The sequence below is a fragment of the Acipenser ruthenus genome, chromosome 12, assembly GCF_902713425.1.
Source record: "Acipenser ruthenus chromosome 12, fAciRut3.2 maternal haplotype, whole genome shotgun sequence".
Taxonomy (NCBI): Eukaryota; Metazoa; Chordata; class Actinopteri; order Acipenseriformes; family Acipenseridae; genus Acipenser; species Acipenser ruthenus.
This window is the reverse complement of record NC_081200.1, coordinates 37,640,175-37,665,299: the sequence shown is the minus strand read 5'-3', so window position 1 is coordinate 37,665,299 and position 25,125 is coordinate 37,640,175. Positions and strand designations below refer to the sequence as shown.

Sequence of the window (25,125 nt, the reverse complement as noted above, 5' to 3'; positions counted from 1 at the left end):
CTTGCACCAGTTCAAACAAGAACAGAACAACTCAACAAAGCCTCTGATAGGCTAGAGCGAATGTCAGTCTTAGAATATTTGTAACTGAGTGGAGGGAATTTCTGTCAATCAACCCATGATAACTCAAGTTGTCAACTAAGATCCGCGTTTTGCATCACTAGTAAGACGCCCTATTTTTTTTTTTTTGCCGGTACGGCATACCGCCTTTTTTTACCGGTATGCATACGGCTGCATACCACCCCAATCACCGCTTGGTGCTCATTGGTACAGGGAACTTAACAAGTTTGGTGAGTCAACATAGTTGATAATAATAATAGAAAGTTTGCTGCTGCGGCATTACATAAAAATTAAAATGTAGAAAGCAGCTAGCCTGTAACTATAAATATTTATAAATATGAATATATTAATGGATGCACTTTCAAATACAGTTCGACAACTTTGTAACATATTTGTTTGAAGTATAAAAGGACAAATAACATACACGAAAAAAAATCTGCTTTCTCTCTCATATCAAATTCTTGTAGGTCACCAGATCAGTCGGCTACTCTGGATAAGTTGGCAAATGTGATATTATTTATCAATCTGTTTATTAGCGCTATTATATATTTATTAAAAATACACAACTCCATACCCATTTTCAAATGATTTGGCGTCTCTGAATCTACAATTACACTGATAACAGTACCTCCGTACAGACAAACTTCCACAGTGGGAGCGGTCATTTTGGTTTTGCTGTAGTTCACCGACTCTCAACCCCGGTGAATCCGCTGCTTCATTGGTGAGTTTAACAACAGTTCGTTGAGCAACTGTGAATTTACCAACGGCTTGGTGAATCCGCTTTACCAACGCAGCCATTCCTTGAACCATTCACACATAGTAAGAAGGGTAAGGCACGAGTGACAATATTCTCCTACAAAATTTAAAACATTACACACCAACTTTTGATGCCGTGTGACATTTGTAATCTTTTTTTTTTATCTGAGAATTTTTTTTAACGTTTAAATGCTGTTCCACCCACTTCCTTCTGTCTTCAGTCTTACTGCGCACCTTCATATAGCAAGACAAGTTAACGGCCTGTACAGAAAATGTTATTGACAGGTCAACACAGCACTCCCTGTCGGGCCCCCCAGCCCAGGCAAGATCGGCAAATCGTCAGAGCCACGATTCAAACCAGTGGTTTCAAACAGTAGTTCAGTCACCATGCTCACCCACTTCTTCAGCGATTGCACTCAAAGGTCACCCTTAATGCAAATTATGACAAAGTTTTATTGTGACGAGGTCGATTCAATGCTAGGGGTGGAGATCAACAGCATTCATTTCACATACGCCCCCAACGACCATCGATAAGACCATGAGTGGATTCCAACTGGCGACCTACAGAAGAAAAGCTTCATAACACATTGCCAGTCCTATGGGACATCCAGCTTACTTACAAAGGTGTAAAAGTGTGTGTGTGCGCGTGCAGGTATGTATGCATGACAGTTATTATTGCTGTTTGCTTAAGCCACTGAATGCAATCTGCATAATAAGCAGAATTTAATACAATGAAATATATATATATATATATATATATATATATATATATATATATATATATATATATATATATATATAGATGGCTGGATATAAAGATGACTGGATATGATTGTAAATGACAATTTGTGACAGAAACTCAAAACTGCATTTGGATGACTTTTGTGTCCGCTCATAGTTTGTGGCGCTAGATTCTCAGTTACTGTCGCCTTTACATGCATTTCAGACGTCAGCGCTCCCATCACATAGGCCCTGAAGAATAGCAATTTATTGTAAGTCACACCGCAAGTCTAAAATATGGCGACACTAAGTTTCTGAATTTAAAAACCTAGTGACGTTAGACTAACATTTCAATATTTCATTAAGCAAGGTAAGCCAATTAGTTTGTTCAAAAAACGGTGATTTAAATAGAAAGGCTTACACATTCAAATTGTGGAGGATTTCTAAGGGTATCCTAATAATAGTTGTCGCAATGTTTTGAGGCGCACGTCACCTCCTAAGAGAAGGTGCAGTCGAATTGGATTTAATGAATCCAGAACAGGACGCACTGTGAAAGGAACACAGACGACTGTGACAGACAGAAAAAAAAATAGCTGTCAGTTCTCCTAAAAAAAGAAAACACCCCATCTCCGAGAGAGAGAGGCCTGGGCTAAGTGATTGATATAATGATAGGGCCGATAGCAGCTGTGAAGGAAGCGGGTACTAGGGGGCTAAGAACCGTTTGATCAGCATCCGCCAGAGTGCCGTGCGCGCCAGCCTGCTGCTGCTACTCTCGCCCCTGATTCGAAGGTCATATAAACTAAATGAAGAGGTGGTACTTGTTATGTACTCAAAGTCCTGCTTACTTTTTTTTTTGAAGTCAGGTGAAGAAAGGGAAGCACAGCCTCCTCTCCCTCTTTTTCTGTCACTTGGAGCAGCAGTGCTGTCCTCAGCAGCTCCGTGGGGTGGTGACTAATTGCCCCCGTAAATCACTGTGCAGCAGTGCGCTACTCCGTTTATTTTTCTGACAGTAATTCAGTTCTTGCTCTTTTCCACACTTGTCATTGCGTGTTTTTCTTCACATTAGAAGCCTGTAGAAAAAGGACAGTAATTAACTGTGCAATACATACTCATGGAAGCTCTTTCATCATAGTGTGATAATTGTACTTCTTGTCTGTCAGGGTAACCTCTCAGTTTCCCTACCTTCTGCAGTGCTATTTGTCAACTCTGGACCGTAGACACAGCCGTGACTGTTATGTAGCTGCTTGCTACTAGTTTTCCTATTTGTCCGAAGAGTAGGTCATTTATATTTTAGAAATAACGTGTCAAAAATTTTAGCCTGATCCGCACAACAAGATAAAAGATTCATAGTAAGCATACACCTGGATTCCTGGTAACTTAGGGTTTTGTGTACCGGCACTCTGCACTCTGAGTTTTTAATGTAATACATTGTTACAATAGGGAGATCTTTCTATTATCCTGAGTACTAAACACTATACAGTACACACCGTACATGAATTTCACATACAATTAAATAAGTGCAGAGGAGCATACCTAATGAAGCTCAGGGAGAAAATCAACAGAGTAATTGTAGACCCTTTAAACTGGTTACATCCTAACCCGTGATTCATTAACATTTCCAATGTGTATATTTTTTTCCCCTATTGTTTTGCTTGGTAAGATACAGGTTTTTCATTCTCGCTTTCTTGCATTTATTAATAATTATTTAAATACGACACCAGCTCTGCCTCATGCATTTTGAATGCAAGCCCATCCAAAATGTAACATGCTGACATTAACCCATTTTACTTGGGTAGGATAGCAAACCACACATTTTCTTTGTATCCCATTGTGTTGTTGTTTTAAACTGTAAATGTATCCATCACCGGTGACCCACAGACATAAGGTTAAGTCATCAATAACTTTGCAGGGAAAAATATTGTGAAAGACTTCAGGTTTTTATCATACATCTTTGACTGCTCCCCACCTTTCACTCAGATTTTTTTTACCTCACCACATTTCCTCTGGTTTTTAATATCTTCATTCTCCTGTCACAGACAGGGGCTAATGGGATGTGTGGTCAAGATTTCGGGATCCATCAATGCCTCTGTGCAGAATTAGCATGGGCCCAATGCATCACCTGCCAGAGCTGTCAGAAGAGCCATCCTCTGTTCTTCATTATATACCTCTCGGTTGCTACCTGTCTCTTCACTAGACTAAAAAGTACAGCACTGACAAAAGGGTCTACCACGCCCTTCAATGTCAGCCTGGGCCACAAAGCAGTAAATTAGGGAGACAGAATCATAGTTAAAAATGTAAGACCATGTCTGACGTTCTCTGAGATAGCGCTCTCCAGAGTAAGCAGTGTCTTCTTCATAAAAAAAGGCTTTTCTGTTTAAAACTATTAACATAATTAGGAATTTTTTGCCCTTGTAGGTACAGAGACCTTAGCTTTGATTATTCATGTTCCAGTCATTGTTATCAGGGTCTGCTCATCTCATTTACACTGTCTCACCCCAATGGTTCGCTGGGAGCCGAGGCTCTATGCTTAGAAGAGCTGCTTCTTTCGGGTTTTTATTTTCACAGAGATTATATCAGTAACTGCTAAGAAGGTCATGATAAAATGAAAAGAGTAAACCAGGGATACAGCTGGGGACTTCTCCTGTTCCTTTCCTTCCCCTGATTAGCAAATCAAAGCTGCCTGAATGATTCACACCATTCACCTGATTTTGTCCTTTTTTCACTAATCATGTAGCAATTTTCCTTTGACTGACAGTTTCCTTTATAATTGGCTCTGATCTGGCAGGGTTCTAATAACCAGAAAATCCCCTCTGTGGGCCCAAAGGCTCCAACGAATTGTCTCCCTGTACTTCCCCGAGACCATCTGTGGGCTGTGGCGAGCCTTGCTGTTTGTACGCATGGAAGCAGCTAACCTTAATGTTCAATAATGGTGTGAATATTCTATGAGGAGTGGAGTTAAGGACTGGTGGTAGCAGATTCTAATTACTGTTCATTTGCCAGAGTATCAAAGCCTAATTACTGTTCATTTTATGCTCCTGAGGAAAGGGAAAGTCAAGGCAGGGTTTCTGGAGACACCCCGAGAGATCCTCCAGTCAGTCTTTATCTGTCTTTCTCTGTTTAAATAGGGTGAGTGCTGGTGTGTTAGACTATCCTGAAAGCAAACAAACACAATTCTACAAACAAACACACTGATCAGTCTCACGGAAGAGAGAAAACACAAAGGGCGCCCGTAATACCAAGATTATAGTCTCTTGCTCTCCATGCTTTGTCTTTTAATACGTTTCAGTAAATATCAGAAAGAGAGCAGTTTGCTCTCTTTCCTTTTTACCTAACAGTTTCCACAAAAAAAAATGAAAAAAACATCTCCTCACCTAATCATGACAGAAGGTACTGCTATTGCTATCTGCCACCTATTTGACAGTTTCTGTCACCAATTAGCAGCTAAATCAACATCACCAAAAACAAGAAAACCACACGATCTATATGTCTGTTATTCTGTGTATGCCTTATGTTCTTTTTACATCGTAATACATTGGATTGCCATCAATTTACTGCAAACTCGCACCTCCGATCTGAGACGCTTCGTTCACATTAGGGGACTGATGGGTGGGATTAAATTGTCTGTTTTTCCTATCAGCAAGTTTGTCGGGTGATATTCTTCCTGCTTTTTGAATTTACACGCTGCAGACAACAACATAATGAGGCAGCCAAGCTGTTAGTCAGCCTGCTCTTGCCATGATGAGATGCTAAATGAAAAGCTGGTGAGACACACGCCGTTTGTTATCATTCAATCTGCTTGAAACCGCAAACTGGTCATTATCCAGCCATTATTTTAGTTGATTTACAATCACAGTGAATGAGGCAATTGCTGTGGCTTGTTCAGTCCCCTGGCGGGAGATGGGAACCAGCTTGTAATTTGCATTTACACGATCTGACTGAGCAGCTTATTAGATCTGGATATTTATTTTCCACTTAACCGATGTTTGATTACACTTTAATAAAGTACAAGAAAACGGCCTGGCTGCCTGTGTCTGATTGATCCTGCCTGGTGATTTCTTTGGGATTTTTTGTTGTAATGAAACAAGAGAGACCAGGGATGAGGCAGCTTAGGAAAGTGATAAAAAATTATAGTGATAGAGAAAATTACTCATATGGACTAGAGGAAGAAGAACTAGAGGTGACATGAAGTCTTATTTATTCCCTATCTGACCCTAAATAGCTGGCTCAAATCCCCTGGTTTTACAAGCTGCCAAAGGAAGAGGATAATACCCATCGAAATCCAGACAGGGCAGGCAGAGCACAGGCAGGATCCACCACTCTATAAAACTATTGTTCTAAAAAAAAAAAAAAAAAAAAACGTTCCGCTTGGACGACCCACAATGCACTGCCACTGATGGCAATAGTTAAACATTATTGATGATCTCCCTGTGCTTGATTGAGAATTTCATTAACTGCTTTCACTTAATAAAACCTTTCTGCTCCAGCAGATCAGGAAGTCCCAGCTCCGAGACAACCTTTCCTCTCAGTGCCTGAGCTACACAGAGCAATAAGAGTGTAATAATAATGGCTGTGATTGATGCGCTGCTGCTTTATTCTCCTATTGAAACAACTCTCAAAAGGTCACATTAAAATAGTATACACTTCAATATCCCTGCAACGGAAACCAAGATGCTGGGGGGGTTATTTATTTTTTGTGTTTGTTTGTTCTTTTCTTTCCACAAAGAATGTACTGATATGCATAAAAAATAGGAAATATTAACAGTGTCAACTCTCTGTTCCAAGCCCTGAATATTATCAATTACTCACAGTGTTTTCATCAACTGCAAATTATACTGTTTTTTTTTTGTTGTTTTGTATTATGCAGCATTACATTTCAGCAATAAGTATCCCCATTGTGGCTGTTAGCATGTCATAACAACCACCTATACCCCTGATGAATTGCTATTATTAATATTAGTATTGTTTTAACATAAATGTGGAAAATCTGATTTTGATTTACATATATTTTGCAAAGGGAAACTATTTCTAATCGAATAATTATTACATATGTATTGCATTCCAAGCTGCCAATGATGTTATATGTTATACATATATATCATATTATACATGACAAGCACAATGTATTCACATTCGCAATCTGTTAACCCATATGGGAAAAAAAATGCATGCAAACTATCTATCCAGATGCCAAATATATGATTATGTCTACTTTCATATACACATACACATAAAATGATCTAATATTGTATGTCACACTTTATATGGTTGTACAAGTGCTTGCTCGCCTACTTTAAAAAGTCAGTCATGTTTATTTATTGGCATATATTAAAGATACAGCCGATTCCATATGGGCAGTCATTAAATAAAACTAAATAACACCTCATCGCATGTGCCAGTAATCATCAGTGATGATCTGCACTGATAATGATCCAACCTGTGTCCTGGCCGCCGGTACTCTGCAGCACCAACTGAAAACACAGACTTTGAAGCATTACTTGTATAAAACAACCAAATGGTCAATAGTTATGTTGCCTATATGGGTTTTATTTTTCAGGTCACAATATATGTATTCTTTCATTCTAATTTACCTCCTCCTCCCCAGACTATGCCTTTATAGTTTGGGGGGTCTTCCCTTCAATAGGGCTGGCCGGTGGTTCACACGCCTCTCCAGCAAACTTGAAGCTCTTTTGACCTTGGACCAGGTCGCCCAATCAGCCCAGCAGCTGTGGAGGTAAAGCACTAACAGCCGGGAGGGTTGAGTCCCGAGGGGTGTGTTTATTTGAAGCATATGAGCTTTCAAATTGCTGTTATGTTTTCTGCTCATGATTCCTTTGGACCCTAACAATAAATGTTTATTGTCTCTCTTAAATCCTGTTGCGTCGTTTCCGACTGTGAATGCCTTGTTTAACCGTTGATGAATGACGACGTGGCTACAGACAAGACAGGATGGCCAGCTGTGGCCCACTACCAATCTCTGTTCAGCTTTATGTGTAGAATTAGGGGAAAAAGGCCTACAGTGCATACATTATAATTACAGAAATAAAAAAAAAGACTAAATCATAACGCTTTTTAATAATCATGCACTAATTACCAACAATTATTATTATTACAAGTTCTTGTAAAGTAATTTTGTATCATTACCGTATTACGTTAACCCAAGTCTCAGCCCTATCCTTAACCTCATCAACAGTACCAGAGATAAAGACAGACAATTACCATATTAACTCCTCTTAATTGTTCCACGCTTAATATCAAGCCCACCTGACAATACATCTATTTTTCAAGTTAATCCCCCTGCCATAACAACGATAAACTGTGCATCTTTCACCAAGCAAATATCTTTTATACTTATGGATCCCTCAGCAGCTTGGAACATTGTTACATTTTGCCTTTCTAACACATCTGCATACAGAATCGAGCCAAACTAAAAAGATCTGTGCCAGCACTGAGCCAACCTGACGCAGATTGACTCTGAATTGATCCCAGGGGTCGGGGATTTGAGTAAATATGAAACCGCTAACTGACTGATTGACTAACTCAGTCCCTACAGGACAAAACAGCAAATATCTTGACAGTGTTTCCTTTTTTTGTAGCTGACTTTTGGCTTAAAAGGCATATGTGGGGGCCCAGAGTGGTGCATCCAGTAAAGGCGCTCCGCATGGAGTGCAGGATGCGCCCTATAGCCTGGTGATCGCAGGTTCGAGTCCAGGCTATGTCATTGTCAACCGTGACCGGGGGTTCCCAGCCCGGGTAGGGAGGGCTTAGGTCAGCTGGGCAATCTATGGTTCACCGCGTACCAGCGACCCCTGTGGCTGATAAGGTGCCTGAAGGTCTGCAGTGGAGCCATTCAGATCTGTGTTGTCCTCTGGCACTATAGGTCTGGTGGCTTTGCTGTGGATCCACAGTGCAAAAAATGACGGATTGGCAGGAACATGTTCGGAGAACGCATGTTTCAGAGGACGCTTGTTTCAGAGGACGCGTGTTTCAGCCTCCATTTCCCAAGTCACCGGGGGGTTGCAGCAGTGAACCGGGATAAAAACAATAATTGGACATTCCAAATTGGGGAGAAAAAAAGGCATATGTGACGTGTATAAATACTCATGCCAAGCTCAGAGTATTGTTAATGTGGTACAGTGCATTTATTTTTAAGTCTACAATGAATTTCTGCATTCTGTGAGGAATACCTTTTAAATACACATGCCAAGCTCAGAGTATTGTTAATGTGGTACAGTGCATTTATTTTTAAGTCTGCAATGAATTTCTGCATTCTGTCAGGAATTCCTTTTGGAACTTTGCATGGCAAAATAACACAAATGAACTAGTAATTGAATTAATGTTTTTGCCATCAAATGCATACAAATGAATAGATCACAGTACAAGAGGTGGAGGGAATTAGTATGTAATTGGGTTATTCAATGCCAAATAGTAGTTCTAATTATCTGCAGAATTGTGTTCCTAACAAGGGGGACCTATAGTGTAGAGTCCACTTGGCTTGGAATGACATAATTACATGTTAAGTACAATATTTTCTACTACTTTGTAATTACATATTTCTAATAAATGTGTCACCTCTTCATGTGAAAACCCTTATTTGTATCTATATTGTAGCGTTACCAAACATCTATACCAGTAACACATTTTAAAAACCTTGCAAACCTAAAGAATGATTAAATTCCTAAAGGAACTGCCTTCCTTCATGGTTAAGTGTGAAGCCTTCATTTACAGAAGTATCCAGCAGGCGTTTCTGAGTGAGTATAATGAGGGCTCCACCACATAACAGGGACTGCTTGAAGATTATCATTGTATTAGCTACAGAAAGGCAACCCTCCCCCAACACACACAGCTGCCACACAGGCACAGACAATAACAACTTAAGAATAGAAATTATTTTTATAGTTCACTTTGACCTCTAAAGTGCTACTTGAACTCGAAACAAAACATACTTGAAATTTCTCAAAAATAAAAAAAAAAACATTGGTGGTTTGTTATACCGGTACTGTAAAAAATAAATAAATAAATGCATTACTCTTCCCTTTATTTTATTTAAAAATTGACCCCATGGGTCTGCTTCACCCGTGACTTGAGGCATTATTATACCCTCACTGTCACAAAGTACCCCCTCAGGTCATTACTTTACAGCACTGAGGACCCTCGGCAGGATAACAAAAGAGGAGCTAGCTTCTCTCTGAGATTCATCGAGCACTCGAACGAGTACAGCGCACTGGCCTGGAATCTGAGGAGGTGGCATAGCTCCTGTTTGGTCAGCATCAGCCTTGGAATCTGCCCATTTTGGTTTCTGTTGTGTTTGTTTGCATGTGTACATGAATGGTTACCCAGTAAGAAATGACTAACTGTGTTATTTGATCCATAGCTTATTTTTGTTAAACTTTATTTAACCTGGCAAGACAGCACCGACTACAGATTAATTCCATTATTATTAATATATAGTTATCATATTGGATCCATATAACACAAACATTAATTATTCATATTACCATCGCCATGTCTGTTCATGATGAATTCTTGTGAGGTTTGGGGTTAAAATGAATACTTTGTAGTTACTATGTAATTACCTTGTTACTAATGGGACGTGAAACATTATCTATTGCAGAAATGATACCAGTCAAAACAGCAAGATTTCAAGCACTTACATCAGCACATAGCGATGGTACTGCATTTCTTTAAATACTACCAGTATTTGGACTGGGGCTTGAAGATGATCACTCCTCTAAAACAGGTTGCAGGTTGTAATCATTGATTTTTTTAAAATGTCAAAGCTTCAGGATTGGGATCAGGTAAGGTATTTATCTTGCTGACTTAGTTATTCTGCACCATACACCACTTAATGGGTTCCTGGTGGAAAAAGAAAAAAAAACAGATGATGGCATACCCAGGTGACACATACCAGTCACATGGCTCTGTCTGCTAGTTCTCCCAGTTCCTCAAATTGCTCCATCAAGCACGAGCCAGGTAATCCCATGATGCCAACAAAGAAGATTCATTACCTAGCCCTGGTATCCACCAATCCAGTGACATGAAATGAACAGTCAGTGCTACCACTAGGCTCATCAAGCTTTTTTTTATTTTTAAGTCTTAATAGGGCTACAAAAAGCGAGGCAGTGCTGCAAGAATAGCATATTAAAATGGGGTAATAAAAGCATGGTTGTGACTGGGGGCCAAAGAGAGCACAATAATTGCAAGCTAGGGAGGGGAAATCGGCTGGGGTTGGTTCACCTCATTGGCTAAACTACAGCAATCTCTACTGGTCAGGCACCACAGAGACCTCCAGGCTGAAGGGTCAGTATCTTAGCAACACCCAGTGCTTTGGCTGGCTGGGTGTAAAGAGGCAACTGGCTAGACAGAAACATTGCAGTCTGCACAGTATTGTTGTTGGGACCAGTTTACTATACCTTTCCTGCAGTGACCAGTGTTTTCTCCATGTGGGCAGAGTAAGCTATGAAAGGGTAGCAATAATATTTTAAATGAAACCATATATATGTATCCTTAAGCCACCTCAAGCATCTATGTTATTGGGGGACCATGCAGTTTTACTTGAATAAAAACATAATTTTAATACAATACCCTGTATAATAAGTTAAAATACAAGATTATTATTATTATTATTATTAGGCATAATTGATTAATTACACACATTACAAGTCTTGTATGATTTGAAATTCTAGTAGTGGTCAACCCTAAAACATACAGTAAAATAACAACTTACATATTAAAATCATTTTTAAATTGATGTTTGATGAAAGTGATGCTTTTTTGTATTTAGAATTTACTTTATATTGTTTTGTAGTATACCAAATAAAATGATGAAACCCTTTATTATTATTATTATTATTATTATTATTATTATTATTACTATTATTATTATTATTACTACTATTATTGCCTCTAATAAAAGGTCATTGTTCAGTGCACAGTGTGTGTGTGTGTGTGTTTGTGGTGTTTGTAAGCAGGACAGCCATACCCAGTTACAATATGTGGTCAAAGCTGCCCTCCTATGGAAATGGAAAAATGAAACCTGCAAATGTTTAACTCTTCACTGTAATCTAGAAACAGTTCTCTTGTGACCCTGGGTTGGACACTAGAGTGTCTGACACTGAACAGCATGGAGCCAATCTCTGCGCGACCATCCCTGCCATCATAACAAATCACCTTGGGTGATTGTGTACCGAGAAGTTCCCATTGTCCGTTTAGGGGAAAATCACAGAATCAAACAGAGCAAAAATATCAAGAGAAAAATCTGCTCCCCTCAGGAGCCACACTGAACAGAACGCTTGATCAGACTCGTCCTGAGGGCTCTACATCTCATCTGCGTAACTAAATGTAGTTTTCCATATCACTTTCGTTTTGACCTCGAACCTGAAAGAAACTGAAAAAAAAAAAACTTACTGGGGTTGGACAGGAAATGAGAACTACTTACCACAACACTGTCAATTGAGTGTAGGGTCATTATCACGCAGGCAGTACGGCACTGACAAGCCACTGTTATGAGGAGATACAGGTATGGAAGCACCAGCCAACCAAGCAAATACTACTACAGTATGAGCCCTTTCTCAAAGTACATCTCCTGTAAATGCCAGTATATTGCCACTATACTGTAGATATTTGTCAGAGATTAGAAGCAGGTTTATTGCATTTAACATTAAAGGTCTGGCAAATATAAGTTAATCTATCAATGCACGTATCTGTAACAGGCAATGCTTGGGAAAATAAAGCAGTGTTACAAAATGTGTGTGCGTGCTTCTCTTTGATATCAGATTCTGATAAGCACCACAGAAAGTCATTTTCAATTAATCCAGTCATATAAACTATTTCTCTTGGTCTGTTTCCCCAAATCACACCAACAAAAAAAACAGAGTTTAGTCCTAGATCCTGTATATGCATCTATACAACTGAGCAAGCCAAACAGACTGAATGGTTTTCTTAGTGTTTCATTCTGCTGTGAGTAGGACCCCATACTGTGACAACTAGATTAGATAAGGCGCATTACTCATATCTTTATCGCCAGAAATCACACTTTTGAATATGTGCTGTTATTTTCTCTGACAATAATGAGAAAAAATTGAAAATTTGATGTGTTTAATGTTTACTGAGAAATGGTGCAGTGAAAAGCACAGTACGCATCTGAACATCCTGGGAATAAGGCTGTTCAAGAGCACTGAATTACAGCACAGCAAATAACTTAATGGTACTGGTGTAAACGAATATTGGTTCCCTTGAATATTTGTTCCCCCAGGGTAACGAAAGTTTGTTTTCACCAGCGAACATTTGTCGTTCCCCCCACCCCTCACATGCATGTTTGTTATTTATCCTATTTTTATGTAAATTAATCATGAATAATGCTAGTAAATGGTAGCTATGTTTGCAGGCTGTTATCATGTATTATTGTAGGTTAGACTGGACCTGTCAGAGGGGACTGGATGGTACAAGTTTAGTGTTAGGGTTAGGGAAAGTGGTCTTAGTTTTAGTTGAAAATGCATGCATACAGAATTATATGCAAAGAAAGGTTACTTTGTTACAAAAAATCAGGGGCTAGAAATATTTGGAAAGGGAACCAAAATTCATGAATATTGGTTTCTAGGAGGAATGAATATTCGTTCCTGGGAGAACAAATATTCAAGGGGAACATATATTATTTGACACCGTAATATATAAATACATCATTAATATTATGTTACATATACATAGATATTTTATCATTTACTTTGCTGTTTTGTACAGTGCTAATAGCACTGTTTTTCTATAGTATTTGCTGGAGTGTTCTAGTGCTAGAGAGGTTCTCATCCACCACTTACGTCACAGGCTGTAATCCCCACCCCCTGCTAGGCATTCGTCCTATTGCAAGCGATTCTGGGCAGAAGGCATCAGCTAAACCCCACTCACCTTGCAATCTTTCTTGAATACCTGGAATAATGAGGCAGCATTAGGAGCAAGAACAGCCAAGATGTCTCTTACATTGGGCATAACATAGTGACCTCTCTGAGTTGCTTTTTGGAGGTACTGTACTGTACTAACGTATCTTAAATAAAACAGATTATATATTTTCAAAGGTATCAAAACCTTACAGGTACAATCTGTATTAGCTCAACGCCATCCAACAGCGAAGGTAAAATAATTTCAAGTCATGCCAAATGCCACATTGGATTTTTTTTATATATTAAGAAACGAATGATACTGTTAAATAAAACGCATATATATATATATATATATATATATATATATATATATATATATATATATATATATATTCATTTTAAAGTTAGCAATTCTATTGTTTGCCATTGTAGCATATCTATGTTTTGGGAATTGGTACTTGATACTTGACATTAAAAAAAACCTTTGATATATGTAATCGAAATAAGAAATATGGTAATTTAATACCCCAAGGTGTTCGAGTAATAAAAAGGGTAATCCTTAGTATAAAACAAGTTATAAAGCCTTAAGTTATTTTAAATTATTAAAATTCATATTTATAATATAAACCAAACATTCGGAAAGAATGGTTTCATTTTGAAAATCAGATTAACTTCAAGAGTTATAGAGTGGCACTGCCTACATAAAAAAAACATATATATGGGTGCAATGAAAAGGCCTTTCATGGAGCACCATGACTTATTAATTCAGAGTGAGTGAAACAGTTCCAAAGACAAATCAAAGCCTTTATTTAATAAAGTGCACTTGTAAAAGATGTTTTAAACCTCTACAAACTTCCTTCACTTGTTTATTTTCTCCTGCTAACACAAAAGGAATCGAAAGTGTCATTGTTATGATACATTGCCTTGCCTGATGTCTTTACAACCTAAACAAATGAGCACTAGGACATTGTGCTTTGCTGTTGAAACATATGGAAAAGCTGTGTACACAACCAATCACAAAAAGAAAATCTGAATTCCTTTTTTTTATGGAAAGTTATATATCACAAGTCTGTTGATCATTAAAGATATGATTACCATTGGAGCGCCTCGGAAGGTGGCATATTTATTGAGCTAGGAACAGATGGGGACATGCATTTTCCTTGCAAATACTTCTGAAATTGCTCTTTTGGTAGCAGTATAAAAATGATGTACTGTACAGGAGCCTTAGCCGTGCAACACAAGGACAAGAGGTCCAGATATGCACAGTATAAAAACATCACATCCGCTCTGTCACTTTCTTGATTGATCTGCACAATACTATGGGAAACTTGTTGGCTTGCAGAGGATACAGTGCAAATAACTCATCGCAAAAAGGCATGCAACCTATCTGTCTGCTTCAGCTTCCAGAATGACATATAGGCCTCTCCTGCAAGGATACATCATTTTCCACCATGAGCAATATTCAATGTCAATGAAAAGAAGTGGCTACAGGAAAAAAAGGTTTACTATCGCAAGAGGCATAGGAGAAAATATGTTTTTATAATGACAGCTATGCCATCTCACTTACTTAAGCCCTGCAAACAGACATTCGAAACCAATGTTCATTACCATATTGATTGAAATGGTTCATCATAGTGTAATTTTAGATTTAACGCCAACATATTGGAAAAGAGAGCAAAGAATTACCTAACAAAAGAACAACATTCTACCACAGGGACGCTTCCCTGTTCCAGTTCATTGATGGAGTTGATTAAGTTTAAATGAAGCAGACACTGGATAAAAGTAGGGGTATTGACCAGTGGGCACTGTGCTCTGCGCTTGAAAAGGCCTGATACATGCAGAAAAGCAATATTTGCTAAATGCTCTAATCTTCAATCAAATCTTACATCAGTACAGACAAGGTCTGGTAATGAGAGATTCAATGAAGCATGCTGGAGAAAGAATTAATCCTCTTGGTTTAAACTCGGTTCAACTTTGAAGCTTGCTCCCAAGGATAGACAGTTATCTAAATGCTAAATAAGAAACTTCTTGTACTTTTCACGGCATGCTAATCCTTTGTCTATTTCATCTCCATTATCTGTTGTTGTGCTGGTGATTATATCAACCCCAGGCTGGCAGTAGCAGCAAGAAATCAGCTCCAGAATGTGTAACAGATCCGAATACAACACTAATTCAAAAGGGAAGGCATGGCTATTAACCACTCTCTGTCCGAACCCCAAGAGTGGCCAGTCGCTCAATGTGGGGCTGCAGTGGCAGGTCATTTCTTCTTTATGTTGCCTGACATAAAGCTATTAAGTCACCCAAACCTTGACCAATACCTCTTTTATTACCAATAATTTAATTTGCTTTAGCAAGCAATTTTATAACAGCTTTCCTTGAAAATGGGATCACACTTTTTTTTTTTAATTGAGCATGGCCCAGTCTGCAAAAGGTGCCCTTTTGTAGTCCTGTCTTAATAAGTTTTAGATTTGTCGAATCAACCGCTCGCCAGGAGGCAGATGGGAAGTGTGATCTCTGTTTTTTCTGCTTTGCATTGTCAATAGACTCTACTTTGCACAGAACTGGGTAAGGACAAAGAATGTCTTAAGGTTTTGTTTGTGCAAAAACCCTGTCTAGGTTATATGTCATTGAGACTACTAGACTAATACAACAGAGGCGTTTTTCATCCAAGCACCTGTTTGAGAATTATAAACATGGCGAGAGATTAGTGTATGTATTATGGGAGGTGGTTTAAAATGTAGCACTAGAAAACACTAAATACCCACAATTTATAGTTTTATAAAGGTATTTTTTTTATAATTTTCATCAATAAAAATGAAAGTACCCTACGATTAGAGTCTCGAATAAGTTGTCTCTACGTGAATCTCGCGCGTGATTATTAGAAGGTGAGTGCGTGAAGAGAAGCTGTAAGACCTTGTGACAGGTAGTAAGTATTATATCTAACAGGTGACAAGTCCCAGGACGATCAGGGAATGTTACACGCACGTTGTCAGCTTAGAGCTTTCCAAGCCGTGACAGGACCTCAGTAAAAAGAAATCATTAAGTTTAAAAAAATCTTGAGGTGTCACCGTATATTATATCTGGGTTTCAACACTTTTCTCGTCAGTCATTAACTGTCGCAGTCGATAGGCCTATGTGCAAAACGTTGTTTTTGCAAGCAGTGACGTTTACAAACAGCTCGAAATTAATAAAAGTAATAAATACATGTATTTCTAAAGTTGCCTACAGCTTATGCAAATGATACAATGTTTATTTTCAATTTTTATATAGGCCTATATATTAAACACAAGTTGAGGTCGTAATTAAAATCTAAGAACATCAGCATGTTCATTTCTGCAGTTTATTGCCCAATTAAAAAGGTAGGATTTATTGTGATATCTAAAAGATCATATTACGTCATTATGCAAGTACTTTTTTCAGAACATCTGCGCTTTCAGTACTGTCCCATTTAGACACCAAAAGGTGGATTAAGCTGTATTTAACATATAGCCAATTCTATTGTATTAATTTGCTTTGGATTTGTGCACTCCAGTGGGTACAATGATATATAGATGCATGCACTTTTCCACAAAATGTGCAATACAAATATATACAAAGCACGACAAGTCAACGCAATGTAAATAAACCAATAGTTTTTCATATAAGGTCAACACTATGCTTATTGTTCCAGGTCAGTGGTATGTTGTTTATTTTTATTTTTTATTATTATTACCATTAATATATGTGGGTTTCATAATGTTATCAAGCTTCTGGCAGAGCTATGGGACTCCAAGCATAGTCTGTTGTCACAAATGTGATCTAATCTGCATTTTTGTCTCTTAAACAGGGCATGTTATCTTATTCTTTTTTTTTTCTATCAAATCGACAGGATATACAGCCTGGAAGATCTGCAATAAAACAAACTGTATTCTCAAAAGGTATGTGTGACTTTGTTCTCATACGCTTGCCTGTTAGCTGCACACTGACTGCCTTTTAATCTGTCAGTTATTTATTTTCTGTTTTGTCATCTGTTCTATATATTCATTTGTCGCCTGACACTTTTTTTTTTCAACTACAATGCAGTTGGGTCGCAATTAAATTTACCAACAAAACAAAAAGCAAAAGCAAAGAAAAACACATCGTGGAGTTTTTCCACGTTTACATTGTTTCAGCAAGAAAAATCAGACACCTATATATATAAAAAAAAACGTTTCACGTTTATTATCATAGTTTTTCAGTGTTAGAAAAACTGCAAATACGTCAAGGTAGTTACAACGCAGGTGCTTCACTGACAGTACATCTTTACACACACACACACACAGAGATACATAATGTTTAAAACAATCGCCTTAAAATTACAGTATCAATCTTAGTCAATTTTCTGTTGTACAGGCTCTTTGTCATTATACTCTTTGATAGTCTAAATTAAAAATAAAGTATTGTTCACATAAATAAATATTCGTATATAAGTTTACATTAGTTATTTATTTTTTTTATCGATGGGGAGTGATAATGTATTTAATACTGAAAAACAAAAAGCAACCCATACTGTTTCAGGGTTACATTCTTGAAATTGAAAAACTCACGTCGTCATCTTAGTTATTATTTTTGTTGGTGTGTCTCTGATGTTGTGAGAGAGGAGCACTATGAGATCGTTTCCCAATGGTAACCTAGGTGCAAAAATAGTCTGCGCAATCCAGAGGGGCATTATTTTAAATCAGTTTAATTAATAGGAAATATTCTCACCAGAACATCCCAGAGGCCTGCTACCGAGAGGCCTAGCCGTAGACACCAGACGTTTACTCCGGACTCTTGAGGTTCTGCGTGTGACCTCCGGGGGGGGTGGGGGCTGGGGGTTTCAATCATCAAAGATTGTGCGCCTCATTGTATTCATATTATAAATTAGAGTCAAGAAAGCATGAGCAACACTATAGTGACAGCAAATAACACTATGTTACACACAAAGGAAACGAGTTCAAAACAACAACAACAACAACAACAACAACAACAACAACAACAATAATAATAATAATAATAATAATAATAATAATAATAATAATAATAATAATAATATATTTTTAAAAAACAGTTAGTGTTTCTATTTCCACATGAAGTTCAAATATTATGCCACATGTGTCCTGCATTGGAATAGCTGAATTACAGTATACCCACAGCCAATTATAATGTTATTAAAACGTACTGCACTCTGTATTTATGTCAACGATATGAATTAAAGGTGTTATGATTTTCATGCTTCATATTCTTAGTCGAATAATTTCTGAATTTGTCCATGTTGTTCATATCATTTCCTTTATAGAGCACTGGAATACAGATACAGGTTCATATTGAAAGTAACATTTCTGACAACGTGCATTTTTTTTTATTTTATTATTTATTATTAGTATTATTTTGTAATTAATAGCAGGTATAAAATTTAAATCCCTATATTTTATACGAAAACATACTAATTAAACATACAACATTAAAAAAAAACATATAATTTATAAAACTGCAAACTTATTGCTATGTTTTATATGAAGAACATTAGCATAAACACATTATTTCAAGTCATTCATAATCAGTATTTTGTGTGTATTTATTTAATCCTGGGTCATAATTTTCTCATCTCACCCTCCATTGTCTAAAAAAAAAATGAAGTTTTGGAGACTGTTGCTTATAACCGAAAGAAAAAAAAACAATATTTAACGTATAGTTTTTTGTATTTTTTTTTTTTTGTAGCCTATGTAGGGCCTACATTACATATATGTTAAATATACAGTAGCTGTATACATACATATCATAGATTTGATATAAAGGGTGTGTGAGTGTAAACTACGCTGTGGTCTAATGCTATAGGCTTTGTCATCTGTATCAATTAAACATGCTTCACATTCTTAGCCTATATGCACATTCAATATAATATAATTAGTTACAAACACATATTTGCACGTATTACTAAGGGAACGATGAGAGCCTAGAAGTTTACAGAATTGCAACTTTTCACCAAAAGCGGGTTTAAAAAGTTGAGCCTGACTGAGCTGCTTAAACTTTTGTCATTCAATGCGCTGATCAGAACAAAACTTTTACGATTGCCGAAGTACATGCTGTTGTATTGACAGTGACGTTTTGCTTGCCTTTTAAATGCTAATTAAATGAAATGGTTTGTGTGTATGTTGTGTAGGCATATAATATATATATGCTCTCATTGTTAAATTAAAGGACATAACCCTTCTGTTTAGTATCAGCACCGTGCAATACACTCATTGTAATGACCGACTGTTATCTGTTTGTCATAAAATAATGTACATCTATTACACATTAGGGCCAGACCAATATACATATTTATCTTTAAATAACAAAATGTTATTTAAAGATAATAATAATAATAATAATAATAATAATAATAATAATAATAATAATAATAATAATAATAATAATAATAATAAACATTGGGAAATGTATATATTAAATAAATCTGCATCAACGCAGTTATGCAAAGAAATGAAAAATGCAGCTATTAAAATATATACGAGAAAGTAATCGTTGTCGGGTTGCATATAGATACTGAACAGAGATTGCAATGTAAGACTCTGTAGCCTACCTACCGCTTGTATTGAAGGTGTTTCTTGCTCGCGCTCTAAACCAGAGTGCCCCCTGGTGTTCAACAGCAGATATGCACGCCTGGTGATGAATATTATAATAAAGAGCTGCGCAGTACTATGACTTGAAAACAAACAAGAAGCGGCACAACGGCCAAGTACTGACACATATCTTTGATGTCCTTTTGATTGGTTTAATTTATTCCAAATTGTCCTTGGATTGAAACGATCAATTAACACCCAAGAAACGCGCTGAGAAGTAGATTGTCACACTATTTATTACAGCGTGGTTATCATACGTTTATAGGGTTTATGTTCAGCAATCATTTTAAGATAGGTGTTGAGCAACTGTAAACGTGATTTTACAAAAAATATAGAGCAGACACGGCATTGAGGCTATACACTGACAACTCGACATGCAGTTCCAAGGACTGAGAACCAGACTCCACATTAAGCGGTTAACTTAAAATAAACACACAATATGTGTAGCCACTATTCCTGAGAAGATGTTAATGTATATTGGATGCAAATAATCATGTACCACTATGGCAAAGCCAGTACAGCTAGTTAGCTATGCGATTTCCTCCACATTTCTGAAGAATTGCGCATCAATTTATTTTATTTATTTATTTATTTGATAACATGTGAAAGCTGCTTAGAATGGAAGACAACAAAGAAACGATTGGGAGTCAACCGTGCAAATAATTCCATGATATTATTACATTATGGAAATACGAGTTGAATATAGATATGCATGGTTATTTTAACCTATTATTACATAGTAAAATGCCTGGTATAATACTACTACTACGACTACGAATACTAATACTATTAATAATAATAATAATAATAATAATAATAATAATAATAATAATAATAATAATAATAACGTTTGCCAATGGTTTTGTAAAAAAAAACATTCTACTGTAGCACAGTAAAGCCAGTATAGTGATATTTAATGTGATATTTTATCCCGCCTGATTTTGATGCACCTTACATTCAGCAGAGATAAGAGTATTTCATTTTATTAATTGTGGCGCGATGTCAAATGAGGAATTCCATGGTTTTATACACTTCAAATAATGAGGGATTAACAAACATAAACGGCATATAGCCTAACCCTAGCAATTAGCCTATCACTCAGTTGCAGGTAGAAGTATGCTCTTAGTATTTATCTAGTATTAACCTTTTTTTTATTCGTCTCAGAAAAGGTTCCTTTGCATCTGCTTTGATTAAGTAAAAACAGACATTCTGTGTTAAATAATTAACGAAGAACCGTTTGTGTTACATTTGACACAAATTGTGTTGGCGCTGTTGTTGTCTGTTCTTAATCTCACACATTTCATTTTGGCACATGCTTACCGTTTCCTTTTGTATCCACATCAAATTTTCGTATTGTGGCTTGACAACACTGCAGTTTATTGAAGTAAAAAAAAGGAGGTCAGGTTGTGCCTAGAGGGATGAGGGGCAGCTGTTTACTGACCAGCTATCTGTCACACCTGCCTTGCTTTCTGTAGTCATTCTTTAGCGAGTAATTAATAGGAAATAATGGCATCGCCAGAGGCGCCACATCAGTCTAGAGCATGTCACAGTCTAACCAGGACTTTTCACAACATTATTATTATTTGTATTATTTAAAATGACACATAAGTAATGGAATTTGCTATTGGAATTGACATCAGACGCGCTTTCTTGCTTCATAATACAAGTTTGTTATCACTGTAAACGGAGAGAAAAAAATACGTCGTATTGACGTATATAGAAGAAATGGTTGTTATTCTAGTATCCTTTTTTAGCTGCACACAAAGCAGCTTTAAACATCACTCGGTTTTTTGTGGGAAAAGACAACTCACTCTTCTTAAACGAGTAAGTCATCAATTGTAATAAAGCAATCAAAAGGGTATCTTGTGATGGCCAGTTTGATTAATGCTTAAGAACCTACCCTGTGTGTCTGTTATTCCAAGCATTTTGTATGATCGTATTCCAGGATGAGTCTTGAGTTGATCTGCTCTGCTGCGTGGTTGTTAAGTACACAAATTTTAAGAATAACAAGCCCAATGATAACTATCCTAACCCGGCTATATTGCATAGGCCTATATTACCTTATTATTATTATTATTATTATTATTATTATTATTATTATTATTATTATAGACTTACACTCGTAAAAGGTATAGGTTATTGCAACAAATTTATAATCAAAAGCATTTTTTGTTGCCATTTCTAAATACTAATTACATAATTTTGACTCCCTGTATATAACATACTTGTCTGCCCAATTAGCTAAGACCATTATTAAAATTCGAGGCCTAATTATGGCTCAATTTAATGCTGGCAAACTTGTCTATAATTCATGAATTAAAACCTGTATCTGCTGCCCCTCTGCCTTACGGGCACCGCATGATTAGAACCTGTCAGAGTTGTACTGAACCGAACCAGTCAAGCGTGTTGTGCAACATGATCCTGCATCGTTAAGTCTTGTCAACATATTAACCCGAATTCCCCACAGTCCTCGTGATCAGTATTGGTGCATTACAATAAAAAAAAGAGAGAGAGAACGAAATTGAAAAGCAGTTGGCATTTTATATTATCTGAGAAATGTATATTAATGAATGCCTCTGACAGCATGCCAAAAGTGGCCCCGAGCTTTAAGTCTTGATAACATTGTAGATTTAATGGTGGCAAGTAAAAAAGCAAGTAGACGTATTATTCATTAGCCTTTTGACATTCTTCTGCATAATTGTCACCGGTAACGAGCATTCGGAAAATGTTTCCAGGTTTATTGTGTTGAGAAAATGTTGTGATAACAATCACAAGAAGCATACTGCCTAGTAGTCTAACGTGTTTTTTTTCTTCTTCTTTGTTTTTAATTATAGCCTGTATATCTCTAAAAAAAAAAAATACTTCCAACCCAAAATCAGTAATTGCAGTAGCTGGAAAAATAAAACCCTAAAAGTATACGATGTTACTAATGTGCAATAAGAGTATCGCGATCTTTATTTACTCCGTGACAATTTAACACGGAAATGACGGAGCGATGTCAAATTATTTTGGGAAGGTGGGGGTATAGGTCTAGTATTGTTTAAAAATGCATGAGATAATGTACTGGAGTGAAGAACATAACGTGGAAGATTCTCTTTGGCCTCAAATCTCAGCGCCTGGTTTTTCTTTGGTGTGTCCAGAAGTAAATAATTGATGTGAGGACAAAAGCTAAGTCTACACAGTGCAAGCAATGAAGCAAGTCTGAAGCTGGATGCACCGTGCATCCCTCCCACTGAGCATGGCCTGTACCTTGTAAATGGCCTTGCTCCAGTCCTTGGACAGCCAGTTGAAGTGCAAATCTATGTTCTGACTTGTACCGTGTGGCTGTCAGCATGTTTTCCTCTTGTCAGCAGCGATCGACTGGCCAGTCTCACCCTTGTACAGCAACTATAACAGCTTATTGACAGACCAGTGACCTAGCCGGACCTGATAATGGAAACCTATCGATTTTCCTGGGTCTCGGCACTGTAAATTGACCAGCCAACAAGTTTTGATCAATTGTCTTGATCTTTGAATAATGCATTATATATATTATACATATATATATATATATATATATATATATATATATATATATATAACATGATTAGCGCAAAGTTGCACTTTTACACTATCAAGTAAATGGTCTGTACTGTACTAAGTAGTGTCTTTGTTGTGTTTAATATATAAAACCAAAAAATAATAATCCCCCCCCCCCCCCCCCATTTGAACAGGATTACTTTTATATACAGTTGTAAATTAAAAGCGATCCCTTTGGGGTTACGCTGCGTTATATAGCCTAATGAATACTGGTTTTGCTCGCCTGGGTAGACCAGATGGCAATTGCAGGTTCTATACCAGGAACATGTTTTTTTTATGTTCCTTCCCTTTCTCGTCCATAATGCTGCCAGGGAACAAAACTTGGTCATGGTACTACAATCCCATTATAACCTATTTATTTATTAACCCCCTTGCGAGGATGTCTGCCCACAATGCGACTTCCAACCTCGATGGAGTACATCTTTTGATACAGCCATGGGAGCTAATGAAGCCACCAAGCCTCACAATTATCCCCAAAGAAAAAGGCATTAATGTACTCCGATTCCCTTTAGACCGCTATGATGGCAATTGGTTTGTACAGCTTTGATCACTGGTTTAAATACTGCCCGGGATGAAATGGTGAACTGCAGGATTAGCCCTTTGCCATTGATCTTTAGCAAACCTATTACAAACATGTATCAAATTGCAGCTGCACCAAGCAGCAGCTTGTCCCACAAAATGGCATACCCGAGTCCTCTGAGAGAAATTAGGGGCATCTCTATCGTCAAAAGGCGTTTAGACTTTTAGAAAGCTGCAGAGATAACGTTTTATTTAAGGTGTACCTCGCTTTCACCTAAATATTTTTTTAACAATACAGAACCTATTCTTAAGTATGGGAAAGGCCAGATATAGGACGGGCAGCACAGGAAAGAGTGTTTCATGCTAAAGTCGAGCACAATGCAAATTAAACGCAATTAACTAATTGTAGTTACCACTGTTCAAAATGTACTTATTTGTTTCCTTTGGTGATTCTCGATTGTGGCTGCAGGCTGGCATTGTAACAGCTTCCCCTCACAGCTCTGTGAGTGCAACTTAATCCTGATATGAACATTCCCTGCAACTCAGTCCTGGGCCTCAAATCTGCTCCAAAGAATAGAAAAAAATATAGAAGAAGAATCTGGCCCCCATTTTACATGGTTAGAATATACTGGAAAATACTAGGGAGGTCCATTAAGTCACTTGGTTGCTATGAAAAAGTTTCTTCGGATAACGGTCCCTTTGCTTAATGTTGATTTAAAAAAAAATATATGTTGTTATAGATATATAGATATAATAAACATTAACATGATACAAGTTATACAGATATGGCATGTATCTGTCAAGACTGATTTCAGGAGTAACTGAAGAATTACATTGTGAAGTGTATATACACATTTACTACATTTTCTCTTAATATTCAAATTAATATGCTTTAACCAACTGTTTTATTAATAAGAAGAAACTAATGATTTGTTCTAAAAATATAGTAAAATTAGTTTTTCACTACATTAAGTTACACCTTTGACAGGAGGCAAAAAACAAAA

The 25,125-nt window shown here is 37.1% G+C and overlaps 1 long non-coding RNA gene across 1 annotated transcript in view; it reads left to right on the top strand.

Annotated features, from left to right (window-relative positions):
• The window catches only part of LOC131740112 (uncharacterized), a 38,599-nt gene extending 31,069 nt beyond the window's left edge, over positions 1 to 7,530 (top strand). Inside the window, exon 3 of the long non-coding RNA XR_009330762.1 lies at positions 7,136 to 7,530. This is a non-coding gene — a long non-coding RNA (uncharacterized LOC131740112). The remainder of the gene's footprint in view (positions 1 to 7,135) is intronic.
• Positions 7,531 to 25,125: the final 17,595 nt, after the last annotated feature.